The following is a 25,416-nucleotide window of genomic DNA, read 5'->3' as shown; positions in this document are numbered from 1 at the left end:
AAAGACTCACCTCTTCCGGGAAGCCTTCCCTCCAGTCTTCACTGGCTCCCTTCCCCAAGCTCAGGCCTTGTTGTTGACTGCTGGGAAAACCCACTGGGGGAACATATGCTGACTTGGTCCATTCCCTCATTGTTTCCTGAATTTGGAGGCCTTGCCCACCTCTGTCCTTCTGGCCAGGTCTCTCCCTCCATCCTCTGCTGATCGCTGCTCCCACCCCATGCCAGCTCTTCATCAGGTTTAAATGTGTGTGATCAAGAGCCTGGCTTTTGAGTCTCTCAAACTCCAGCTCCACCCACTACTAGCTGTGTTTCTTTGAGCATGTCACTACACCTCTCTGAACCTGTTTCCTGTCTGCAAAATGGGAATAATATAAGCATCTGGCTCATGTAAGCTAATGTGCCTGGCACACAGTAAGCACTCAATAAATATCAGCCTATTACTTCCATAGCATTTTATCATGTTGCTCATCCCCATTCTAAAGCCTCAGCCTCCCTTTTCCTCCTCCCTGAACAGTACCCCCTCCAGAATATGATTGATGATGATAATAAGATTGCTAACGTGTACTGACCGATTATCTGCACTGACTAGAAATATGTCTGGCACCCAGCTGGTGCTCAATATTGCTTATTGAATAAATGAATTAACTAGTTTAATCCTCACAACATCCTATGGGGGGGCTATATTTACTCATTTTACAGACAAGGAAATCAAGGCCCAGAGAGGGTAAGCAACCCGTCATGGGTGGGATTTAAACCCAAGTAGTCTGACTCCACAGCTGAGATCCTCACTGCCCTCCTCATCCTCACTATTCCCATCCTACCTGCTCCAATGCCAGCCCCAGGGGCGGGACCCTTTCCTTCACCAGAGGTTAGACCGTAGCCTTAGATGGATGTTCACTGAGCCCCTGCTCCAGAGCTCAAACCCTTCATATTTTATCTCATTTGAGCCTCACAAAACCCGATGGAGTCAGTATCATTATTATTTCCCCTTGACAGATGAGGAAACTGAGGCTCAGAGAGGAGTCAAGTAACTAAGGTCACGCAGGATTCGAAGCACAAACTCAAAAGCATCATGTTTTGTAATGTTTTTGTCCCACTGTCTTAGACAACTGTTGATAACTGTTCACGCACATCTGCCTTTTTTCCCCAGTCAGTTAGACAGCAAGCTCTGAGAGCACGGTCTGAGGCCAGCCCTTCCATGTCCCTATCCCGTGGCCAGCACTACAGCCGCATGGGCCATGCTCCACAGAGACTTCCCAACCGCTGATCTGAGCCTCCCAGCCAGGCACACCCTGATGCTCTGCCTGCCTCCCCCCACAGAGCAGGTCTTGATTTGTGGGCTATGTCTGCCCTATCTGACTCGGGGTTGGCAAGGGCGGGGCTGTATTCCCCTTCAACCTAGAGGTTCCCCAAACACAGGATATCCCCTGGGAAGTCAGGGCTCCCATTTCCCACTTAAAGCATTAAGAAGGAGGATAGCATAGCGGTTCAGAACAAGGACTCCAGATCTCTGTGTTCCAAATTCAAAGGCTGGCTCCACCAGGTACTGGCTGTGTGACCCTGGGCAAGTCACAAGGCTTAAACTTTCTTGGCCTCAGTTTTCTGATATGTAAAATAAGGATGATAATAATAGGGCTGCTATGATGATGAAGTGAGTATCTATTTATAAAGTTAGAAGAGTGTCTGGGACATGGTAAATGCTATGTAAGTCTTTATTAAATAAATAAAAGTAGGGTTTCACCCGGCCCCGGAAGGGTCCCCCCGGTAGGGTACAGTGCAGGTAACAAAGCAAGCCCCAGTTCCAAACAGACAATGAAGACACACAGGGAAACAGAAACAGGTGGCAGAGACCTCACACCTTGGGAAGCCCCTTGTGGCAGGGACTTACTCCTTCTCTCCACATATCCTCCAGAGCCAGAGGACCCCATTGCCTGGCCCCATCAATCTTTGACTCTAATCCCTCTACCCTAATCCCCAAGCCTCTTTTCCTCCCCTCCTTCCATCTGTCAACTTTTTCCAGGCAGCCAGACAGATTATGGCCAGAATCCAGCCCCTGCTTCTCTTAGTTGCTGTGTGACCTTGGGCAAGTCACATAGCCTCTCTGGGTCTCCTTTCCTCATCTCTACAGGGGATAATCCACCCTAGAGGTCTCTCTTGGAGATTAACTACTAATTGAAATCCGGCCCATAGGTTTTTCCACAGGTGTCTGGACACGCTAGTGTTCCAGAGGCCTGACCGCACAGATGGGTGTGCTCTTTGAGCACTGCAGTGGGGAAAGGGACTAAAAACTGATCCTTATTTTAAAAGTTTCCCCAGCAGCCCCTAAGCACCGCTTAGGTTGCAAGCCAAGCTCCCTGTCCTTTAAACCACGACCCTATGACATTCAAATACTGTTTATTGGGGGATTGGCAGGAGCCTCTTGTCAGGCCTCTTTGCACCAAGTTACTGGCTCTGAGGCCCTGAAGCAGACCTGGGGTGAGAGGAGGGAGGAGCAGGAAGGACCACATGTCAGGGGAGGAGAGGGCCCCTTTGGAGGAGAATCAGGGAGAGCGGAGAAGACTCCCGGGTGGAGGGGGGCAAAGGGGAAGAGGGACTGCCCCCAAGGCCTTCCCTCCCCGCAGCCAACCGAGCAGTCACCTGGCCTGGCCTTCCACCCCTCCAAAAAGGAAGGGGAGCCAGCGGCAGCAAGTTACGATAGATGATTACCCGCCGTTAATTAATTAAAATAAACAGCAGATTAAATACATCAAAATTAAAATAGCACAGGAAATTAATTCTCTACCAGCCTCACCTCACAGGTGAGATGCTTAAAGGGCTCCTTGCAGCCAGGATCCAGGGCAGCTGGGGGGTTCACAGAGCCTGCCTTATACCACAACTTCTGCCAGTCCCAAATACCGGTAGCAGAACCTAGCTACCCACGGGCATTTGCCCGGCTCTGCCACCCCAAGGTTGGCCTCCTAGCTCTTTACTCCCAGGGGACTCCAAGCCCTGGGTCACATTCCTGAACCCAAGCCCTGCTCCCTCATCAGTGGGCAGGAAGGGTCCTGACGCCCTCTGGGCCAGGGATTGGGCCATGTGCCCAGGAGGGCACAGTGCCCACATCTACCACCACAAAGGTCAGGGCAGGAGAGGAGAGAGGCCTCAGCCTTCTCTTCTGGGTCCCCTCTGGGGCTTGAAGTCAGATCCTGGCAAAGACGTCTCCCTTCCATGCTGAGCTCCTGGCCCTTCACTGGGAGTGCTGAAAATCTGTCTCTGGGGAACCTCTCACTTTGCTGCTTTCTTTTGCTCAGAATGCTCAGGAAGAAAGAACTGCTGAGGCCCAGAATCCCAGGCCAGAAGAAACCCAACAAAACTGGCTAGACCACCCTAGGACACGACACCAGAATTCCCTCCTACACAAGACTAATCACCTCATTGAACAGATGGGGAAACTGAGGCCAAGTAGGACCAAGCATTTCTCTGCGGTCACCCAATGGCTTCACGGCCCGGAGCAAAGTCTCAGTGGGCACATTCCATGTCACCACCACCACATCAGATTTCTAGAGTGCAGCTCAGCTTCATGCTGAGCCCCCTCTCGGCCTGGCCACCAAGGCCTTGCCTGCTTCCATAATCCCATCCCATAACTCCCCCTTCTTGTATCCCACACAAGAGCCCGATTAGACTCCTCAACCGGCCCTTGGGCTGGTGTTCACATAGTTCCCTCTACCTGAAGCTCCTTTCCCTACTTCTGCCTGCCCCAAATTGACCAGCTTCTTTAGGGTCCGGCTCAATGCCAGGTCCTTGGTGAGCCACCAAGGCCCTGACAGGTGCTGCCTCTTCCTCCTTTAACCTCCCAGAGTGCTTTGCCTCCACTCCCATGCCCTGCCCTCTCTGTTGCTGCATGAGCTGAGGTTATCAGATACATGAGCTTCCTGAAGCCACAGATCACCTCACCTCTGGGCCCGAGCCCCTGGCACAGTACCCAGCACTCAGTAAATTTCCTCCTCATCGATGTCTGCCCATGTCCTACTGATAACTGACAATAATGACTATCATTTATTGAGCATTTACTACAAGCCTGGCTCCTGCACTCTTCCATCTTCATATGATGGACCCAGCTCATAGAGGTTGTGACTTTCCTAAGGCCACACAGCTCTGGAACAGGAACCCCACTGGTCTTTGCTCCTCAATGAATCTCCTCTCCATCCCACTCGCCTCTTCTAGGTCAGACCACCATCATCCCCTACCTGTAGCCTCTTCATTAGCCACCTTCCCTCCAGTCTCTCACCACCCTGTCCTGTCACTAAAGACTTCTCCTGACTCTTTGAGGCCCGTTAGACAAAATCCAACCCTCTGAGCATGGCATCTAAACTCTTGTGACATCTGGCTTCTGCTCTCTTTGCACCTTCTCCTCTGGTTTCTGAACATCATCCCATTTTCCCAGTATACCATACCTTGATTCACTTCCAGGTTTTGCATATGCTGTTCCCTCTGCCTGGAACACCCTTCCCATATTTTTCCCGTTATGAATCCCTACACATCCCTCAACATCCAAGATCAAGGGTTACCTTATAATCTGTCAGAGGAGACAAGCAACAAACAAAGAAACTGGTCGCAAAATTGAGAGTTCTATGAGGGAAGGACCTGTGTCACCAGAGTATCCCCAATGCTTAACTCATAATCAGTGCTCAGTCAACATTTGTTGAATGAATAAATGAATGCTCTCTATATAACTGTTGACTAAACAGAGAAATGACAAAAGGCTACAAGGCCACAGTATGCAGAGCTGGAGGTGGAGAGGAAGAGACTGAGGCCAGGAAGGCCAAGGGCACGGGGGAGCAGTGACAAATACTGTCAGGGCTGTTCTGCAGCAGAGCTACACTCTTGGCAGAGGGAGTGTTTGTGAGAGACAGAGGAAGGAAAGTGATGGCGTGAGGGAGGCTCTGAAAGTGTGTGCGTGTGCACGCGTCTGAGACAGTGGTGAGGATGTATGTGAGGGAGTCGTTGTGTGTGTTATGTTTGTGAATTAGCCTGTGAGAGAGAAGGTGAGGAAGTGTGTAAAGGAGAGCATGTATGTGTGTTTGTGTGGGGTCTCGTGAGAAGGCGAGGGTGTCTGTGAAGGAGAACCTGTGTGTTGTATTTGTGTGTGTGTCCGTGAGAGAGAAGGTGCAGAGGTACGCCATGAAGGAAGTGAGGCCAGCCGTGTGTGTATGTGCTGGAGGTTGTACATGTCTGCGTGGGGCGGTGGGGAGTGATTGCGAAAGACAAGAACAAGGGGACACCTGAGGGGGCGCATGAGTGAGACACTGTAAGTGTGTGTGGGGGGGTGTGAGCACATGCGGGGAAGCGGTGTGCCTGTGAGTGTGTCCAATGGGGAGGGTAAGGTAAGAGGCGTCAGGGCTCTGCTGAGGGTGTGGCTGCCATGGCCTCGGCCACGGGCCCAGTGCCAGAGGTGAGGGCTGGCCCTGGGCCCAGGGTGGGGGGCTCTGACTGAGCAGAAGATTCCTCAGAGTTCTCCCTGGAGCCACAGGCGCCAGATTACCATGTCCCCAGGCAGGGAGGTCGAGGAGGAGGCCCAGATGTGTGTGCTTTACATCTGTCCACAGCAAAACCTCTGGGCATTTATCTGTCTTTGTCTGTGTCCGGGTGTGCACGCCTGTGCTTGTGTATGCACTGCCGGCTGTGTGTCTGTGCCTGTCTTTGTCTCTGGATGGATTTGGGCCTTTGTCTCAGTATGTGTGCCTGTTGGTCTCTGCCTGTCTGCATGACTATGTCTGGGTTTGTGTGTGTCTCAGTGTATCTGTGTCTACAGGGCATGCCGTGTCCTTGATCCGTGCGTGTCTAAGTAGGGCTGCGAGCACCCCCTTGGACAGCCTGTTTGTAGCTGGTCTGTGGGGCCTTCTGTGAGTGAGGGAATGTTGTGTTTTTGAGGCCTTGGGTCTAGGTCTCGGTGTGTCTGAGTGTGAGTGTCTGCTTGTATCTCTGTATGTGACTCATGCTGTGTGCTGTAGTATGGAAATGCTTATCTGTGTCTGCGGGATGTGCATTTGTGGGACCAAGGATATGTGTGTGTCTCTGTGCCTCTATGTGTGTGTTGGGTGTGAGGGGTTTGTCACAGACTGGTGAGCAAGTTAATCTCAGACTCCGTGACACGTGGAATAAAATCACGCTCCCATAATGGGATCATTCGTCTTCCTGTCCAAGGAGAGAACCAACTCTTCACCCTCCGCCCTGGGGGAGCCAGTGGGGCCAGGGCCAGGCACAAGCCACCATCCAGGCCCCCTTCTGGCCTTAGCACCCCACCCCTACCCCTGCTCTGCCACACCAGGCCCATTCTACCTCCAGAGTGCCCTGGTGCCCACTGTGGGCTGGGCTGGGCTCCAGGACATGTGACCGAGCCTTAGACGCCTGTCCTGGGCGCCCCCCAGCCCTACCCACTGCCGAGGAGGGCCCTGTCCCAGATGGGAGGGGGGTGCAGGAAGGAATCTTTGGGCCCCTCCTCCTCCTCCCGGAGGGGAGGGATGAGCTGCAGGCCCGGCTGGGATTTTCCATCTCTCAGCAACAAGATTCCTGGTGAGCAGGCTGCAGGGTTTGGCAGGGCGCCTGCTGGAGACCCGCCCTCACCCGCCAGGACGCCTGGGTCCCCAGGGCCAGGCAGCAGCGGGTTCCCTGGGGAGCTAGGAGGGCCCCAGAACTCCAGCCTACTACTGCCTGGGCTTGTGGGAAAGCCAGACCTTTCCAGGCTCCCGTTCCTCAACCAAAGATGGTTCCCTAGCCCCCCAGGCAAACCAACACCCTTCCTCTGGCCTGCCCCCAGCCTCAGCCTTTGCTTCAGAAAGCCATGGCAGGCCAGCCACCCAGCACCACCACTCCCCGCCTGAACCTCAGCACACGCCCAGCCTGGGTTCTAGACCTCACCTCTGGGTGTGAGGGCTCCCAAGGCCAGGGCTGTGCTTCTCATCTCAGACTGGGGCTTCTGAGGACAGGGCCATGTGTCCTGCAGCTCCAAAATCCCTCTTGGTCTTAGTGCTCCTTCCTGACTGAGTAGACAGGCACCAGGAGAGTATTTCAAACCCAAGGCTGGGGAAACTGAGGCACTGAAACCCTCTGCCCTACCCACCACTATGAATCAGAGGCCAAATCCAGTAGTCTGGACAGACACGGTCTTAATCCTGCCCAACAGCGGTAGCTGCAACTCTTTCTTCCCCATAGGGGATGCGATTTCAGGAGTGGGGAGAATCAGTCGGAAGGAGAGGGGAATAGGCAGGTGGACTCCTTCTCCCCCCAGCCTTGGACGAGCAGCTGGACAGCAGGTTTGGGAAGGGATTAAGGTCGAGGAGGAGGAGAACCAAGATGCTCCCAAGATTTATGAGCCGAATTCTTTTCCCTTAAATTTCCCTCCAAGCCCCCAGCTCCAGCCTGGTCCGTCCAGGGTCATGCTGTGGCCCCAGGTCAATGTCAATGCCCTAACCCATCCATCAGCTGTTGCTAGGAAGTTTCCACCCCAAGGGGTTTCAAAGGGAGGGGCTCAATTGACACTAGGGACCCACATTGATAGTGAGGGTGCATGGCCCCAGGGAAGCAGCCAACAGCCCCCAATGCACAGTTCCAGGAGCTGGGGGCTCACAACCTCAAGGGAAGAGCTAGGCTGGTGAGTGGGGCCCAGGAGGAGGTGGCCTCCCAGCCCAGCCCTGTCACCACACCCAGCCCCGCCCTTTGAACAGGCCTGGAGACCTGGGATCCCATGGGGCCCTACAGCTCACAGGGTGTGTGACCTTGGGTGGTTGCTGCTCCTCTCCAGGCCTCAGCCTCCCCACCGCACAATGCAGGAAGTGGCTGAGCTATCCCAGGTGTCCCCGCTTCAGCTCAGCTCCCTCGGCACTAAGCCCTGCCCTTTCTCCAGTCTAGGGGTGTCACCAGAATCTGAGGCAGACAGGGTGGGGCCACAGCAGTTACCTAGAGGACTCCCTGAAGCCACTCAAGTCAGAGCTGAAGAGCTTATGGGGATTACCCCTCCACCAGCATCCATTTTCCAGAAGAATGAAACTGAGGCCCTAAGAGAGGGTCTGGGTTTACCAAGACCTGAGTTTTACTGGTGGGGTTGTTAAGAGCATGGGCTCTGGGGACAGAAAGACCTGGGTTAAAATCCCAGCTGCACCAGAAACTGGTTCTACGAGGTCCCTTGCCTTCTCCCAGCGTTGGACTCCTCATCTGTAAAATGGGTAGCAGCACCTCCCTCCTACAACTCCTGAGTTGAAAGGAGAAAACGCAGGTGAGGGGCTTGACACAGCACAGCAAGAGCCTGAACAAGGGTAGCTACCATGATTGTGGGTGGTATTAACAGAAACCCAAGTGGTAGGCAGAAGGGGAGGAGGGGTCCCAACCTGGCTTATCCTCCAGCCAGGTTGGGACCTCAGGGCCTCAGCCCAGGAGACCCAGCCAAATTCCTGGAAGCCCCTCAGCTGTCTCCTCTATTTGTTAAAGGCCTCTCATTAGTGAGCCTGGGCACCTGCCCCTCCACATGTAATAAGGCTCATTAGTATCTTAGCCCCAAGCTCTGAGCCCAGAGTCTATGCGTGTGCACACACATGAGGGTGGGGGGCTGCAACAGGCCACCAGCCAGGAGACAGCATCCTCGCCAACCACACCCCCTGCCTGTCATCAGCAGGGCCCGTCACCACCCAGCTTGTCACCTGCCTGCCTCGCACCCGCACCACCTGTCACCCACCCAGCTCGTCACCCACCCAGCCCATCACCTGCACCACCTGTCACCCACCCAGCCTGTCACCAGAGCTGCCTGACAGGCATCTGAGTGGGGGACAGGGATGGGGAGGAGAAGACCACAGGGGTGTGGAGCTGGGGGCCCCAGAGACCCTGTAGGACCCCCACTTCAGCTCGGCATCCTGCAGCATCGCCATGGCAACCTCTCAGCCGTAACCACTTTCCCAAACATCCCCCGCCCCCCCCCACCCAGGCCCTGCTCTTAGCTGAGCTGAGGCTGAGAAGAGCCTGAGTGACAGCAGAATGGGGCATGAAGGAGGGGGTTCTCAGCTGGCTGGCCTTGGCCATCCTTCTCTCTCTGGACTCGGTTACTCCATCTGCAAAATGGAGGGGCCTGAGTGTGTGAGGCCCCTGTAGAGCAGGCCATTCCTCTCCAGCCTGGATTGGCTGAGCCAGCTGCCAGTGAACCTGTGAGGGCTGGGGGTGGGACAAAAGGACAGGGCTTTCTGGGTTCTCCCTTACTTCTTTGCCCCTGGCCCAGCCCAGAGAGGCTGGGCCTCTGGCCTAAGTTCACACAGCAAAGGAGGAAGAGCAGGCTGGAAGAGAAGGGGCTCTGCCAAAGGACTGCCAGCTGGAGACTCCACACTGGGTGACCCAAGGTGACCGGGGGCTGAGTTGGCCCCCACCTCTGAGCTGCATTATTTATAAAACCCAGAGCTCGGAGCTGAGCAACAGCTGCGGTGCTGCCCCTCCAGGGGGCACATGCCACAGTGGAATGGAGAAGACAAGGTGCCTCCTCAGGGAAGGCCTCTGGGGTCCCTGGCTCCCTCCGCAGCTGGCTGGGGCAGGGGCTGAGGTGGAATGGGGCAGCAGCTCCATCCTTCCCTCCCCGCCCCCTCTCCACTCCACTCCTCCAGGCAGGCAGCGATAGGATTACTTCTGCATGACTGCCCGCTCCACGGGGTTCCAGAGACCCTCCTGCCTGCAGCAATCTTTAAAATTCCTCCAGCCCAACCTCGCTCCCTTTCTCCCCGCAGTGAATGCTCCAGCGTCTACCGCAGTGTGCCCGCCACCTCCACCACCAAGCTGGCTGGGGCCAGGTCCCTGGCGCCCATGGGCAAAGGTGAACTCGTCCTCAGGGTGTAGCCCAGTGTCCCTCAGAACCCTCCAAGGCCAGGGCCCTGGCCTGTCCCCTCTGGCCCCTGGTGCAGGTCCGACCCCACAAAGCATGGCTCAAGCTGGGGTCAGACATGCCAGTTGTGCCAAGGCGGATGGACACGTACGTGCAAACACATCTGGGAGATCGTGGCATGCCTGCCTATGTCCTCTGCTGCCAGAACTTGACTGCCCTCACCTCTGCTCTGACCCCCCCTGCCCGTCACCTCACCAAACCCTGCTACCCCTGGGGTGGGCAGACAGCTGGGCCAGGCCCCCATGGCACAAGAGGCAGGCAGGAGGTTGAGCCACTGAATTTTTTAAGGCTCTAATGGAGCCTGCATCCCAGAACATAGGGCCTGGGACATGGGCAACGTCTCAGGGACCCCTCCCTCAGCACTGCAGTTGCTCCCTCTTTCAGATCTTGGTGGTCAGGGGAACCTTTCTACAAGCCTTCTCTTAGCAAGAGAAGGGGAACGAGGGGCCCTTGAGAAAGAGATGGGATTGGGGGGCTGTGAGCAATACCCAGAGGCCCCCCCAATCTCCCCAGCCCTAATGCAGGCAGAAGCAGCTCAGCCTCTAAATCACTCCCCTCATGCTGCCCTCTGAGGCGGATTCTGTGCATCTGTAATTAGGGGGTGGAACAGATGGTGGAGATTCCGTTTAAAATCATGCATCTAGTAAAGTAACCTTCACTGTCGGAACTGACTCCCAGGGAGACCAAGCCCCAACGCCTGGATCTGGGGGGGTGGGGCGGGGAGCATGACAAGCCAGCACCTTTCCCATCATGTTCCCTGAAGCCCCAGGCCCAATGTCCCCCTCTCAGGTGAGCCAAGGAGGAGGGGATTTGGCAAGTAACGGAGAAAGCACAGGCTGGGGGTAAGAGCCCCTGCCCCCCCATACATGCCAGAGCCAGGGCAGGGCTGGGTACTTAGAGTTCTTGGCTGAGAGACCAGGGTGACCAGGTGCCAAGAGCCCCCAAGGAGGCCCCAAGCCCCCACAGCCCAGGCCAGGGTGCCCAGAGCACAGGGTCTTGGGTGGGGCAGCTTTGAACCAGATGTACAGCCTCACTGTCCAGGAATGAAAGGCCCGGGGCAGTGAGGGGGGCGAGATGCCTCCCCAGGCAGAGGAGGTGCTGTGAAGCGGGGGAGGACTGGCCAGCTGAGAAAGAGAGGGAGCACACAAGAGTGAGCAAGTGCTCGTGCAAGGCTGAGGCTGTCTGGACAGGTGACTGGGGGAGGGGGACTGGGGAAAACAAGGTGGGGTGGGGGAGCTGTGATGGAGAGTGCTGTGGAGGGAGGGTGTGCTGGAATGTGTGCTGGTGGGAGTGAGGGCTGCAGAGGAATTGAGGCGGGCTATGTGACAGGGTGAGGTGGGGGGCGCAGGGAAGAGCTGTGGAGCTCTAAGGGGTGAATGGCTGCAGGGCTGTGACTGAGCTGCGGCTATATTTGTGTCCAAGTGCGGGTCGGTGTTTGGAGAGGTGTGGGGGCTTGTTCTGGGCCCTTAGATGGCTGAGGAAAGTACTGAGGCTGGAGCTTGCTGGGGACATACAGAGGATTGCCTGTGTGAGGAGGTGTTGGGTCTATGGGGGAGCGTGTGTGCGTGCGTGCATGTGCATGCCTGGGAAGGTATGAGAAGCTGGGGGGACGTTATCTGTTTAGAGATATACCAGAACTGAAGCTATGTTTGTGTGTTTGAGGTAAGTGGTGTGGCTACAGGGTGTTCTCGTTTGAGTGGGTGTGAGGCAGTGTGTGTACGTGTATGTGGGGGGGGGGAGTTGGGTGTTTGGAAATGTGTTGGGGGCTTTATCAGTGTGCTGGGGGAGGTGCTGGGCTGCAGCTGAAGGAAACGCTGGGGCGTTTGGAGAGGGAGAGTTGGACGTGTGTCTGTGTGTGGTGAGGTGCTGGGGCTCTGAGAGTCTGAGGATGTGGAAGGCATCAGGGCTGCAGCAGGGTCCTGAGTGGACTCGAGGAGGTGTTGGGGATGGAGAGGCAGTTCGTGTGTCTGAGGATGTGGTAGAAGCTCTGTGTGTGTGTGCTGGGGTGTTTGGGGGTATATTGGGGGGGTCATAAAAATCTAGGTTTTCATTAAATACTAGGTCTGTAAATGTGTGTTTATGTGGGTAAACGTGGTGGTTGTGTGTTTGGGGGCGTGTCGGGGCTAGATGTGTATTTGGAGCAGCTGGATGTCAGGAAGTGTATGTGGAGAGGTTGTGTTTGTGGAGATGCTGGGACTGTGTGTTTGTAGATGGAGCAGTTGTGTGTTTAGGGGTGTTGGAGCTGTGAGTGTGGGGGGGCAGTTGTATATTTAGGAGGTATCAGGGGCTGTACCTGAGTCCCCATGCCCAGACAGGTGATGAGGCTGCAGGTGAGGGTGAGTGCCCCACTGGGGAGATGAAGGGCAGAGTCCTAGCCTTTGCTCAGGGGCCCAACTGAGGGCTGCCCACTAGAACCCCGCCGCTGCGGGGGGTGCCTGCCCACCCCTAGATCCTGTGCAGGGGGTGTCAAGACAGGCGGTCCATCTGTCTTAGTCTGTGCCCAGGACGGAAAAGCAGAGCCACATCCTTGCTCCCTGGGGGGTGGCAGCGGATCCCAGCCCACCCATCTGTCTTCAGATGGTAGAGGCAGGGGCCTCCACAAAGCTGCCTGGAGGGCATCCCTGTGTTTGAAGAGGCACGGGCTGGGGGGAGGTGGGGGAATGCACAGCAAACAGTCCTCATGGAGGTTCCTTTGAAAACCACTGACGCCAGGAGAGAGGAAGAGGGAGGCCAGGGGCGGGTATGTCTGTCCTTGCGCATCTGTGTGGGTCAGTGCCCAACTGTGAGCCTTGGAGCCCTTCGCATGTGTTTGTGCTGATGGCCTCTGTTCAAGCAGCATCTTGGCCTTGGAAAACAGCCCTCCAACTCAGGCTGCAAGCTCAGAGCCTCGCACAGGCAGCTACCCCCTCATATATGCACACTGCCTACACAAACACCCCGCACACCTTCACATCTGCCTAACTGTACTCTCACACACATGCAGCTCACCCCAAAGCCCTATACCCTCACATATGTACACCCATTACATACATCCCCACACTCTGCAAAACCAGGTATAGTCACACACACACCTGTCACATATACATGCATACACACACACCCCCCCTCGACAAGTAATTATCACACATACACCCACACACCTTGGATTTCCCTGTCACACCCATATCCCATCTGACACGCACTCAGTCTCTCTCTCACACACACAACAGACACTCACCATCCTTTATATCTGTACCTACATGCATGTGTATATGTGCACAACACACACACACACACTCATCAACTCTCAGCTCTTTCACACCACCCAACCCATCAGCCAATTTACGTGTGTCCAGGTCAGGCCTTGCAACTTCCCAAAAGGACTCCCACCAGCTGAGACAGCCTCCTGCCAGCTCAGTCGGAGTTGGGGGGGCATACCACCTCCACCCCCACCCTCACCCTAGACATTACTGCTCCCTGGGACCCTTGATCTTCACCTCCAGAGAGAAGAGCCGTCTCTCTGCTCGGTGTGACTACCACTGCATGCATGTGTGAGAGTGTGACTGTGTGCGCATGTGTGTCAACGTGTCCTGAGACCCCATGACAAGGTCTGTGTGTCACCGCCTGCGTGGTTAAGGAAGCATTGGGATGCATTCACCCGTTGTTTGTGAGATGCAGGAGGAGTTGAGGGTGGAGATTTGTATGTCACAAAATGTGTGTGTTTGTCAGTGTGTGTGACGCAAGGCCAGTGTGGACAGGTGTGAGTCTGGGGGTGCATTTATACAAGGAGACATATACCCGGTGAGCGTGATGGGATATTTTCTGAGAGTAGGGGTCAGGACCAGGAGAGCTGCTCTCAGCAACTCCCTCCCCTACAAAAAGAGCAGGGAGGAGGGGTCTCTGGGCCGCTTCTCTCTCTCTCTTTCTCCCTGACCTCTTTAGCAGCTGGAAACTGAGCCGGGGGTGGAAGGAATGGAGACTTGGCTGGCCTGGGGGTTTGGGGAGGGAAGCAGGAGAAAACACCTTCCAGATTCTCATCAAATCCCTGTTTGTGGTTTGTAGCCTCAAGTCTCTCCTCTCTCTCTTTCTCTCTGTCTGGGTTTCCCCCTTTCTTTATCTCTTCCTGTCTCTCACTCTCTCCCCCATCTCAGTCACCTTGTCTCTCCTCTTGGATCTCCCTGTCTCCAAGGCTCTGTTTCTCTCTCCCCAGGCCCTTCCATTTTCCTGACTCCTCCTCTCTCTGCCACCGCCTCTGTCTGTCCGTCTCTCCCTGTCCTGGTCCATCTGTCCGTCTCTCTCCGTCTGCCTGTGCGTGGGTGTCTCTGTCCATCTGTTCCACCACCCATCTGTCTGGTTGTCTGTGCTGGTCCTTCTAAGGGTGCCCACTCGCTCCTCAAGGCACCCTCCCCCAGGTCAGCAGAGGCCTCTGCTGGCTCAGGGGGTGGGGAGGGGGTGCAGAGTTGCAGCTTCTGGAAGCTTCAGTAGCAGCTGGGCTGAGCTGGGAGTTCGGGGCCAGCCAGCTGCAGAAGCGGCCCCTCCCTTGGGCTCCCAGGCCAAGGACCCCAGAGCAGAAAGAGGAGAGAAAGCAGGGCCTCACTGCAGCTGAGTTTGTGTATGTGCATGTAAGGGGGAGGCAGGGGGAGCCTCACTTTACCCCCACTTCACCATTCCCCTGCAAGCCAGGCCCTGTGGAGAGGGATCCTCAGTGCCCACCTTCCTTACCCCCTCCCCTACCCAATGGAGGAGAAGCTGGGGATTCAAGAGGGAGGGGCCGGGGGATACCAGGCCTTGGGGGAAGGAGGGGGTGGGGGCCACAGCTTCCTGTCAGCTGGGTGGGAGGGGGAGCTTCTTCCCTCCTCGCTTCCAGGCAGTCCCTGGGGATCCCTCCAGTTCTGGTCCCAGCTCCAGGCATGAGGGGCCGCATAGGCAGTTCTCGGCAGCTCCCACAGGGGCCATTCCCACATCCCAGCTTCCCCAGAGCCTCTGACCCATAAGGATATTGGGGAGATCACACGGATGTCTCCCCACTCCCCAGGTGGAGGTTGGTTCAGGACATGTGGGGACTTCGGCCCTGTCTAGGCACTGACCATCCTGAGAGGCCCCAGGTAGCCCACCTACCATCGTCAGATCAGCACCTCACACACATACATACATACACACACACACACACACACACACACATAGTGCACCCCAGCACTCACAGCCCACCATCCCCATTCCCCTGCCCAGCAGCTCAAAAGGTTCAACAGGGAGCCCTACCCCCAGAGACCTGCACCCTACCGTGCACCAGTGGCAGGTTCTGACGGTACCCCCAGCACAAAGCCAGCAGCTAGAGATGGCATCCCTCAACACCCTTCCAGGCTGCTCTGTTCCCCTCACTCCCTTCTCCAAGAACAGCTCAGAGTCCAAATCCCACAATGGATGGGGAAACTGAGGAAGAGATGGAAGGACACAGTCATCCCTCCTGAGACCCTGGAGTGGGATCATAAATGAGGAATAGGGAAAGAAAGGGACGCTGCAGGGGCAGAATCTGGCTCCTTCCTGACCTACCATGGGCAAAGTCCATATTGGCTGCACCCTCCCCACAGCCGTACCGCTGGGCCAGGGCCAGAGGCTGGCTCCCTCCCTCTAGAGCTCTCCTTGCCCCTGGCTGGGCCCCCTCCCTCTCCTCGCTTCAGAGCAGCCCTCCCTGCCCTCTCCCTCCCAGCTCTGGCTCTCTCATCCTCAGCTCTTGGAAGCCTGACTCACTGTTTCCCCTCCTCTCTCCCCTCCCTCCCTCTCTCTCCCGGCAGCGGCGCCTCCCCCTCCCCTGGGGGGGCTCTGGCCACAAGGGTGCCCGCCTGCTCCTCTCCCCAGGCTCCAGTCCCCCTCCGCACCCAAGAGGCCCCCTGCAGCTGTTCCAATTCTCTAACTACAGAGAGGTGGAGTGAAAAGAGCCTAGGTCCCAGGCCTGGCTCTGCCAAGTGTCTGTGACCCCGGGCAAGTGGCTCCCCTCTCTAGACTTGGTTTCCTGCTGTCAAAAAAGGAGGGGGGGATTTAACTGGATGATGCCCCTGGCATCTGTGGGACCCTAATGTTCCCAGTTTTAAAACCCTGGGGCCTCTTGGCACAGAGCACCCACAACCTGTGGGGCGCTGTACCTGCCTCAGGCCCCGCCCCCAGGTCCAAAGAAGAAATGTTTGGGCTCTGTTCCCAGACATTTGGAGAAGGCAAAGGGGAGACGCTGCCCCGGGGCCAGGGGCATTAGTCAAGTGACCCCTGGAATCCCCCTGTCTCCCCATTCTCCCTCCTCTTGTGGGAGTCTTTCCCTCTCTCTCTCCCCCACCTGTCCTCCACCCTCTTCCCAGAGACATTTGCTTGTCTCTCCTCCAAAAACAATCCCAGCATTTGATCTTGGGGAGAGGCCCTCAGTGCCCATGCAGTTCGGGCTGTGGGCTGGGGAGGAGCACATGCCTAGGCTTTCTTGGTCCCCTGGACCCCACCTCCAGGGGCTGTGATCCTGGCTCTTCTCTTTGCCGGTTTTCTCTCTCACCCTCTCATTACTGGCTTCTGTCACCATCTTTCCCTCTCTCCACTTCCAAGTGGCTGTTTGGGTCTCTCTCCTCTCCACCTCCCCCATTCTCCCCCCAGCTCTCTCCCTGGGGGGGCCCATCTGCTGGCATTAGCAACAATGTTACCCTTGCTCCCCCTTGCAGTCCCTAGCTCCACCCCATCCTGGCTTCCCCTCCCTGCTCTGTCCCAAGAGACCCAGACACAGAGCTGGGCTCCATCCCATAATAGTGAGTCTGCTTGACCTCACTCAACCAGACCAGAAGGGCCTGGGCATCTGGTATGAAGGCATGGCACCCCCTGGTCTTGGGTGACTGGCATGAGACACAGAGCTCTGTATTCCACAAACCAAAAAAAAAAAAAAAAAGGAAAAAAGAAGTTGACCTGGGGTGGGACAGAGGGGGAAGAAGGGAAATGAGGGAGGTCAGGTTTGCCTGGAGGAAGCCCTTGACCAAAGGGGAACAGAGGCAAGAGGAGGGAGTGGCTCAAAGTCAATGCTCCAGGGTGATCTGAGAACACGCCATGTCCCTCTGGGGCTCCACCAGGCCAGAGCAAGTCCCCCCCCCCCCAAAAAAGAACAGTCTTCTGCCAGGGACAGTTCGCCCCTCAAGCCTCCAACACAGCCACAACAATCAGGCGGAGAACCCAACCCTTAATCTCCTTTAAGATCCAAGTCCAACCTCCCCAAAGTCCACCTCCACCTTAGCTCAGGAGGGGGTTCCAGAAACCTCCCTGCCACCAAGATCTAAGCAGGTAGAACGAAGGGACCAAAGCCCCCCACCTCCCAAGCCCCCTCACGAAAGACCCTGTCAAGGGCTGGGGAGCAATGTAAAATAATCCTAGAATCTTCATAGCACTAAACTGAGAAGCTATGCTGTCCATCCACAGCACCTGTGGGTGCAGGGGCTCCCCGCCCCCACGACCCTCTTCCAGACCCCCCAGCCCAGCAACCATAATAAACAGCAAGCTCTTTTGCTTTATGACACCAAATTTCTCCAAGCCCAACAGCTCCTTCCATCACTTCCTCAACCATAGATCACATTAAAAACTCACAGAGGGCAACTTAAACACATCACATTTGTTTCTCTCTATATTATTTCAAAAGTAACGGCATTAAAAATGGATTTTACTACAGAAAATAAATATCAGCACGTGGGCTGGGAGCCCAGGCAGGGAAAGAGAGCACACCAGGAGACTGTCCCTGAGGGCTTGGGCACAGCTTAGGCACTGCCCAAGGAGGTGGCTGAGAGGCCAGAATACACTCTGGGGTGTGGGGGGATGCCTGGGGAGGGGGCAATGCCTGCCCACCTGGGTACGTGCCCCAATGCCAGACCAAGAGGGACAAGAGTCACTGGTTTGGACTGGTGCCCACTGGTCCCCCAAAGGCACATGCCCTCACTAATCTTTCTAACCTCTGAAGGGTGGGAGCTCTGGGGCAAGAAGTTCACCAGTCTCTCTGGGGGTTATTCCAACTATTGACACAGCAGGAGAAAAAAATGAATTCAACTTACTATCCAGTTTGATTTTCCATTACTATAAAAATAAATATACATCTGCTCAAAGGAGGGAGATGGCAAGCGGCATCCACATGCCACCTGGGGGGTCCCCCCACAGCTCACCACCACAACCCAGCCAGCCTCCCCAAGCGGTGGGGGGGTGGTGGTAGTGGTGAGGGGAGGATGGACACACTGGTAATCTTTCACTTACAGCCCCAGCTCACACAGCTACACACACTGGGCCACACGGAACAGGAACAAGTCAACAATAGAAACACCCCAAATGCTCCTGGCAGGACTCTGTCCAGGCCCAGGCACATGCCCCCGCCCCGCCGGCGGGAGCAGCGGACAAAATGTGGCCACCCTGACCCGGAGGCAAAGCTTGTCCTCACACCCTGAGCTCTGCCCAGGGAGCTGGGGCCAAGTCCCGCCTGACACCAACTGGTCCGGCGGGAAACGCCTGCCTAGCCAGACAAGCACAGGCCCCCCAAGGGTCCCTCCTTGTGCTCAGGGACCAGACTGGTGCAGCCCAGCCCTGCCTCCCAGGGTGACGCCTGGGCCCAAATTCAGCTGGCCCTGCCAGTCAGGCACTGGTGCAGAACCGAGGGCACCAGGCTCAGCCCCTCCCAGCCCAGCCCCAGGGCCCCCAAGCTAGGAGGGAGGGGGGACTCCCCACCCCTCCACATCTGGCCCTGGCCCCCAGGGTCTGCGGTAGAGAATTCCCGCCCCCGCTTCTCTCTCTCTCTCCCTCCTCCTCCCTCTCTGTGCCCGCTGCCCGCCTCAGGGACAGCCCCAGCTCCCGCCTCCGGCCAGCAAGGCCCACATCCTTCCTCCCTCAGCTGGCCCCTTTGCCTGGCAGGAGGCTGGGGGGTCAGGCTGCTGGGGAACCCCTCCAGCTCCCATCAGTCCTCATCCCCAGCCCCCAAACTCTGGGTTGCTGTCCCTTTTCCTGTAGAACAGGAAACAAGGTTATTTCCTAGACTCAGAGCCAGTCCCCTGCCCCTCTGGCTCTGCCCGGGGACCAGGACCCAGAAGGGGAAGGCACCCTCAGCCAGAAAGCAGAGGGATTCAGCAATTCACCCCCAGCTACCGGCCCAGGGGGCTGACAGCTGTCACTCAGCACCCCAACCCCTGGGGAAGAGAGGGCCGATTCAATCAGAGCCCCAAAGGAAACGCATTGATAGGCGATTATTTATTTATTTATGCAAAAGTGAGCTGACTTTGTTCGCCAGGTAACCGGGCATGCGGCCCAACCCCTCCGGCCCCGGCCGCCCCCAAATCCCTCCTCCGCCCCACATCCCCTCCGGGTCATTAGGTCCCCGCCCCTCAAATCCCGGAGCACCAGCGGAACCTTGGGATTTGGGGGTTGGAGGGGAGGGGCTCCTCCCTCCGCAGTCTCCCCCTTTCCCAGTGCCGTTCCTAAAATCCAGCCTTGTTCTCCGCTCCCACGGTCCCCCCCTTCACCCCCCCCCCTCACATTCTCAGCAAGCTGGAGAGCAAATTGCAGTTTTAAATCCAAAGACTGAGGGAGGGGGAAGAAGGAGGGGGCGCGCGGCAGCGCTGGGCGCGCACCTCGCCCCCGAGCCGGGGGAGCCGCGGGGCGGCCAGGAAACCCGAGAACCCCCCCTCCCCGCCCCCCCTTCTCGTCCACCTCCCCCTCCCCCTTCCCGGCGCTGCTTGCCAGGCTTCGAGCCGAGCCCAGCCGAGCCGCGGGCCCCGGTGGAAACAAAGACCGATCGCACCGCGGGCACCGCAGCCACCGGGTCCGGCGGACCGGACCGGGGCGCGCGGAGGGGGCGCGGGGCCCCCCCGGTGCGCTGCACAAAAGAGCCCGGCCGGCCGGTCCCCAGCGGGGGTCTAGGGCTGGGGAGGAGGCGCCACTCACCGGAGTGCTGGGCTGCCGGCTCCGTGGGTCCGAGCCAGGCGAGGGTTTTTGGGGGGCGTCTGTCTTCCGGCGGCGGCAGCGATGCGGGCGCCCGGCTACTGGGAAGAGGAGTCGTGGAGGAGCCCTGAGCCGCCCGCTGTTGCTGACAGCATGGCTCGCGCCGCGGCTCACATTCTCCGCCGCTAACTCCGCTGGACACGGCCCCCCGCTCCCGCGGCGCCCCCCCACCTCGATCACTCCTTCGCTCTCTCTGCGCCCCCCTCGCTCCCCCCGCCGCGCACACACTCTCACAGCCCTGGACACCCCCGCCCCCACCCCCCAATTGCAAACCTGGGAGGGAACGCGCCCCGCGTAGTCCTCCTCCTGCTCCTCCTCCTCCGCCCTCCTCCCTCCCGCTCTCTCTGGCAGTCTGTCTGTCTCTCTGACTGTCTCTATCTCTCGCTCTCTCTGCCTTTCTCTGCTCTCAGAGCTGGGTGGGAAAAGGAAATGAGGACAGAAAGCAGACGCTGGCTTTGGGTGGTGGTAGCTGGATTCCCTCTCTCCCTCCCTCCTCCTCCTCCCCTCCCTCCTCCTGCCTTCTGCTCTCTCCGCTGAGAGCGGGGCTGAGCGCAGCCTGGCGGGTGGCTCGCTCTGCCCGCCCGCCCGCCTGTCTGTCTGTCTGGTCTGCCTCGCTCGCTCCCTCCCTCCGTCTCTCGCCCTCGCCCTGCCTGCCTGCCTCTCTCCGTCTCCGCCGCCGCCGCCGCTGCCTCTGCGAGCTCGCCTTACCTTCGCTGCTCACCATCCGGAACCCCAGGGGGGGAGTGCGCGCGCGGCACGCCGGGACTTGTAGTCCCCGCCCCGGCCGCTCGGCGCTCGGGGCGGGCGGGGCGGTGCTAGTTGCTCCGACGGCGCGGCCCGGAGCCCGCGGGGACCCTGCTCCCGGGCCCCTCTGGCGGCGGCGTGTCCTCGTTTACCGAGGGGTGCTGCTTCTCCCCCAAGATTGAGAGTGTTTCCCACATTCCTTGTCCCCTGCGGGGGGGCTCTGGCTCGAGCGGCGGTTGCGGGTGAGAGCGAAGGGGCGGGGTCTGAGAATGGAATGAGAGTGGAATAGGGAATCTAGGGATTAGCCAAACGGTCTGCGTGCGACTTTCTCGGGCGTACCAATTAAATGGGAGAGGAAGAGGAGAGAGAGCAGGACCGGCTTTCTGAATTTGGGGACCTTCTCCCTCTCTGAAAACGTGTCCTATTGAGTAAAGCGCAAGCAGTTATCGGCGGGAGGGCTGCTCCAGAAACCTCAAAGCCCCAGTAGCGCCTCCTCCTCACTCGGTGACCCCGACTCAAGCTCTGAGCTTGGGGTTTAGCCCCGCCCCCCCAACTCCTAGTTTTCCTAGAAGTCAGAGGGTGCAGGGCACAAGAGTCCTGAGTAATCCGCAGATAGCACACACACACACCCCACCCCCTTCCTGAATTCGACTGAGCTTTTTCATTGTGTCAGGAAGCAAGATTCAGATTCAACAGTTCAGAGCTCCTGCTGCGGCCAGGGGGCTGGGCTCAGCACTTTCACCTACCTCCTCTTCAGGTCACATCTGTTATCCAGCCCCTAGCTCTGGGCCCCCTGCCTGGCCTATCCCCACAGATGGAAATGTGCACTGCCAGGGCCTGGTTACCAAGGGGAGGTAGCCCAGGATGGGGAACTGCTGCTGCTGCCATTTACTAGACACCACAGGCCCCCTGAGTCCTGCAGAGACCCGGTAAAATGGTACTGGTATCATTTCCATTTTAGAGATGAGGGCACTGAGGCCCTGGTCCCCCAGTTAAGATGAGGTAGAGCCCAGCGGGCGGGCGCCTAGGGTCTGGTTGATTCCAAAACTCACTGCTTAACCTATGGGCCATGGGAGGGAGTTGTGACTCCCCAGGTCTCTGTCTGACCTTCTCTCCCAGTGTCTGTGCGTCCTCCCTTGGCACTTCAGTTCCTTCGACAAATGTTAACTGAGGTATGCAGGGCTCACAGGGGACACAGAGATGAATAATGCACGGTTGCCCTCCTGTCCTCTCAGTGTCTACCAACACCAGCCCTGACTGGTCCTGCGCTAGTCCCACTTCATCCGTGCATCTGACATTCCTTTGCTCCGTGTCTGCTGGCTTTGTCTGTCTGGCCCAGTGTCTGAAGTTCCTTCAACAGTGCCTTTGTCCTTGGCCCACCTGTTTCTGACTCCTCCTTTGGCCGAGTGGGGTGATGGCCAGCATGTGACAAAGGCAGGTGGTGACATTTTACCAACTTCAGCTCCCTGTCACCACCTGCCCTACACCTCCACCCCTCCCAAGCCCCTCCTCTAGGACAGTCTGGAACCCACAGAGGGCAAAAGAGGGTATCTGGGGGGCACTCTCTATTGGACCTTTGCGGAGGGAGCAGCAGCAATGGGGGAGGTCTAGGGCGGTAGGTAGTACACCTATTGATCTGGCGTCATGGGGCTGGCATGGCCAGCTGGAAAGACCTCCATTTGGGAGCCAAATGAAAGCCATGGTTAAGGTCATTAGGGGCCCTTTGCAGCTCCAAAATCTGGAATCTAAAGTTATCACAAATAGATGAGGCTTTGGCATCTTGCCCTAGCTGGTGCTCACGAGTGAGAGAGGCCCAGTTTCCCTTTTCTCTCACCCCCAGGCCCCAACACACACATCCTTCATCCTTACGCAATAGGCTCTGCCCCTGGGCATGAAGACCCCACCTAGACTGAATCAAGTTTTGGGAGGCAACTGGGTGGAGTAATACAGGATGGCTTCAAGGAGACAGGGAGCCCCAGGTACATGGGGAGGAAGAGGAGTTTGACAAAGGCATGGGAGGGAAGAGGTTAAGTGATGAGGTACAGAGGGAAACGTTAGTAGGGCCCATGGCTCCACCAGTGAGAGGGGAATAGAAGTTAGCTAGTTTTCCAAGCATGCCCCTCCCACACCAGGCTACTTCAGCTGCCCCCTCCCCAGAAAGGGTGGGTGCTATTAGCCTCCAAGGTGTTGGACATTGCCAGAAACCAAGGGTTACAGGATTTCCCAGTCATTTGGGGCTGGTCTTTCTCTTGGAGCCTCTCCAAATTGTGTTGGGTGGGGGGTCTCCCTACACCAACTCAATCCCAGTCTTCCCGTGGGCTGCTGCTGCCACCTAGTGTCCAATCTCCATCTCTGCTTCGGCAACAGTAGTGTAAAAGGGGGCTATCCAGTCCTTAAAAACAGTGTCTGGGTCACCACAGGCAGGGCAGGGTAGCAGTAAACTCCCTGAGAAAGCAGACTTGAAAAGGGGGACCCAAGTTGTGGAAGACCTTGCATCATTCCTTTCTGGGCTCAGCTCAGGCCAATCACTTTTGTGTCAATGTAAGTAGAAAGTGGTCTAGCTAGACCTTAGGAAATAGAACTGAGAGTCTAGAGATAAAATTGTGGGGCCTGAGGGCTTGGAGGCCATGTGGAATAGGCATCAGACCGCCTTGGTTCTGATTCTGCTTTTACAGTGTGTGTTCTTAACCTCTCCAAATCTCAGTTTCCACAAGTGTAAGATAGAGCCATCCCGTCCCTGTGTTACAGGCAGGCCTGTTGAGAAGGTTTACTGAGCACATGGATGTGAAAGCACTTTGAAAACTGGCAAGGGCCTGCTGAGTGATTATTGAGTCATGGTAATCATAGTGACAATAACTGAGAGGTCACAGCAGCCTGGAGCGAGGCACCTGGGTCTCATGGAGAGGCAGAGTGAAGCCAGCCTTGGGTAGGGATGGGCACTGTCCTCCCTGACTACAGAAGTTCTGGGGCTGGCCCCACTCTTGGAACTCCCCCAGGAAAGATGTGGATTGCTAGAGAGGGGTTCGGCCCAGTCCACGGAAGGAGAGACTGAGACCAAGAGAGGTTGAGGGCCTGTCCAAAGCCACTGAGCTATAGATCCAGGAACAAGAGGCCCACTGGACTGAGACCATTATGGCCTTGTTTTCCCCTCTTCTGGATGGGAACAGCTCAGAGATGGGGCCCAAGAGACCACGGAAGCAGGAAGCCCCCCTCATTGTGGTACAATGAGAACTAAGGCCCCCAGGCCCCCATTATCCCTCCTCCTGTGCTGGCCCCTCTCCACTCCCTGCTCCCTGCAAGTCCTCCCACATTCCTCCAGGCAACAGGAAACCCCAGCTGCAGCCCAGACTTCAAACAGCTCCTCCCTCTGGGCAGGGGGTGTGGGAGGAGAGGCCAGAGGCCAGAGGGCAAAGGTCAGCTTTGTTCCTGCCGGAGGTGGTGAGGGACTGGGGGGGGGGGGGGGGAGACAAGGGTAGGGCCCTTGACAGCCACACTGCGTGTGTGTGAATTCCTGTGTCCATCAGGGTGCGTGTCAGCCTGTGTCTGAGGGTAAATTTGTGTCCTCGGTTTCCTTTTGGCTCATGGACCTGAGCTATGTGTCCCAGTGCCTATAAGTACACCTTTGTCTTTGGGTGCTCAGCCTGGGATCTCACCGCCGTGTCTGTAGGAATCATCATGTGTATTATATATCCTGGTTCACAGGTCTGCTCAAAGCAATGTGTCCTCCTACGGGTATGACCTGGTGTGGTTCTTTGTGTCCAAGAGGGGCGTCCCTCTCCTGCCTCTTCCCCTCTCATCCTTTCTCCACCTCGATCACCGGAGGTTTCCTTCTAGAAAGTGAATCTGACTGTTACTCCCCTGCTCACAACCCTTCAATGGCTTCTCATGGCCCAAAGCTTAGAATCCCAGCCTGAGTACACGGCAGACAAGACCCAGGCCTACCTTGCCATCTTCATCTTTAGCTACCAACTCCCCTCAAATTTTTCACTCCAGTCACACCTACCTCATTGTAACTCCCTGCACAGTCCCATTTCCTGCCTCTAAGCTCACTTAATTCTGTCCAGTCTGGGATGCCCTTCTCTTGCTTCATTTTTCTTCCTTTGGTGTGGAAGATTGTCCCTGAGCTAACATCTGTGCCAATCTTCCTCTATTTTGTATGTGGGATGCTACCACAACATGGTCTGATGAGCGCTGTGTAGGTCTGCACCCAGGATCTGAACTCACAAACTCCAGGCTGCCAAAGTGGAGCACATGAACTTAACCACTATGCCAACGGCCTGGGCCCCCTCTTGTTTCTTTATCAAGTGAACTTTTACTCCTTTTGCAAGTCTTCAGTGAAGCAACACCTCCACTGAGAAGTCTTCCAGACGTCCCTCTGCCCGACTGAGTTAGGACCCCCCCACCCCGTTCTTCCATATCTTCTGCTTGTGTCTGTCCCCTTCACTCTCATCACAATTAAACTGTGAGCAGGAACTATGCTTTATCTTCCATCGTGTATGATGGGAAGGTTCTGAAGGGACCTAAGTCCTCCCATCCCAGAGGAAAGTTTCCTGTAGTTTTGGATGTTGTACCTAGAGTGACCACTAGAGAGAGCATGGATATCATTGCAGGACCATCCAGGCTGGGGGTGGGGGCGTGGGTGGGTGAGGGGGTGGAGGAGAAGGTGGTTCCAGGAGTTGGGGGGGGAGGGTAATGGATGAGAGGATAGGGTGCGAGGGATGCTGAGATTATGTACCTGCGGGAGAATGACTGGAGTAGATAGTGGGTCCACCCAGCTCAGAACTGGAGCAGTGGGATCCAGGATAGACTCACACC

At 56.9% G+C, this 25,416-nt stretch overlaps 1 protein-coding gene across 17 annotated transcripts in view; it reads right to left on the bottom strand.

Annotated features, from left to right (window-relative positions):
- Positions 1–20,620, bottom strand: part of AHDC1 (AT-hook DNA binding motif containing 1) — a 64,054-nt gene extending 43,434 nt beyond the window's left edge. For 3 of the 17 annotated variants that reach the window (XM_070596984.1, XM_070597023.1, XM_070597041.1), the window contains exons 1-2: positions 20,131–20,336; positions 19,801–19,895 (exon numbers count right to left, since the gene is read on the bottom strand). The gene's annotated coding sequence lies outside the window, so the exon portion shown is untranslated. The other 14 variants (XM_070597056.1, XM_070597084.1, XM_070596967.1 and 11 more) reach the window with 11 other exon arrangements.
- Positions 20,621–25,416: the final 4,796 nt, after the last annotated feature.

Source organism: Equus przewalskii, chromosome 2 (genome assembly GCF_037783145.1).
Source record: "Equus przewalskii isolate Varuska chromosome 2, EquPr2, whole genome shotgun sequence".
Taxonomy (NCBI): Eukaryota; Metazoa; Chordata; class Mammalia; order Perissodactyla; family Equidae; genus Equus; species Equus przewalskii.
Note: the sequence above shows the minus strand (reverse complement) of the source record. Positions and strands in the feature narration are given on the sequence as shown.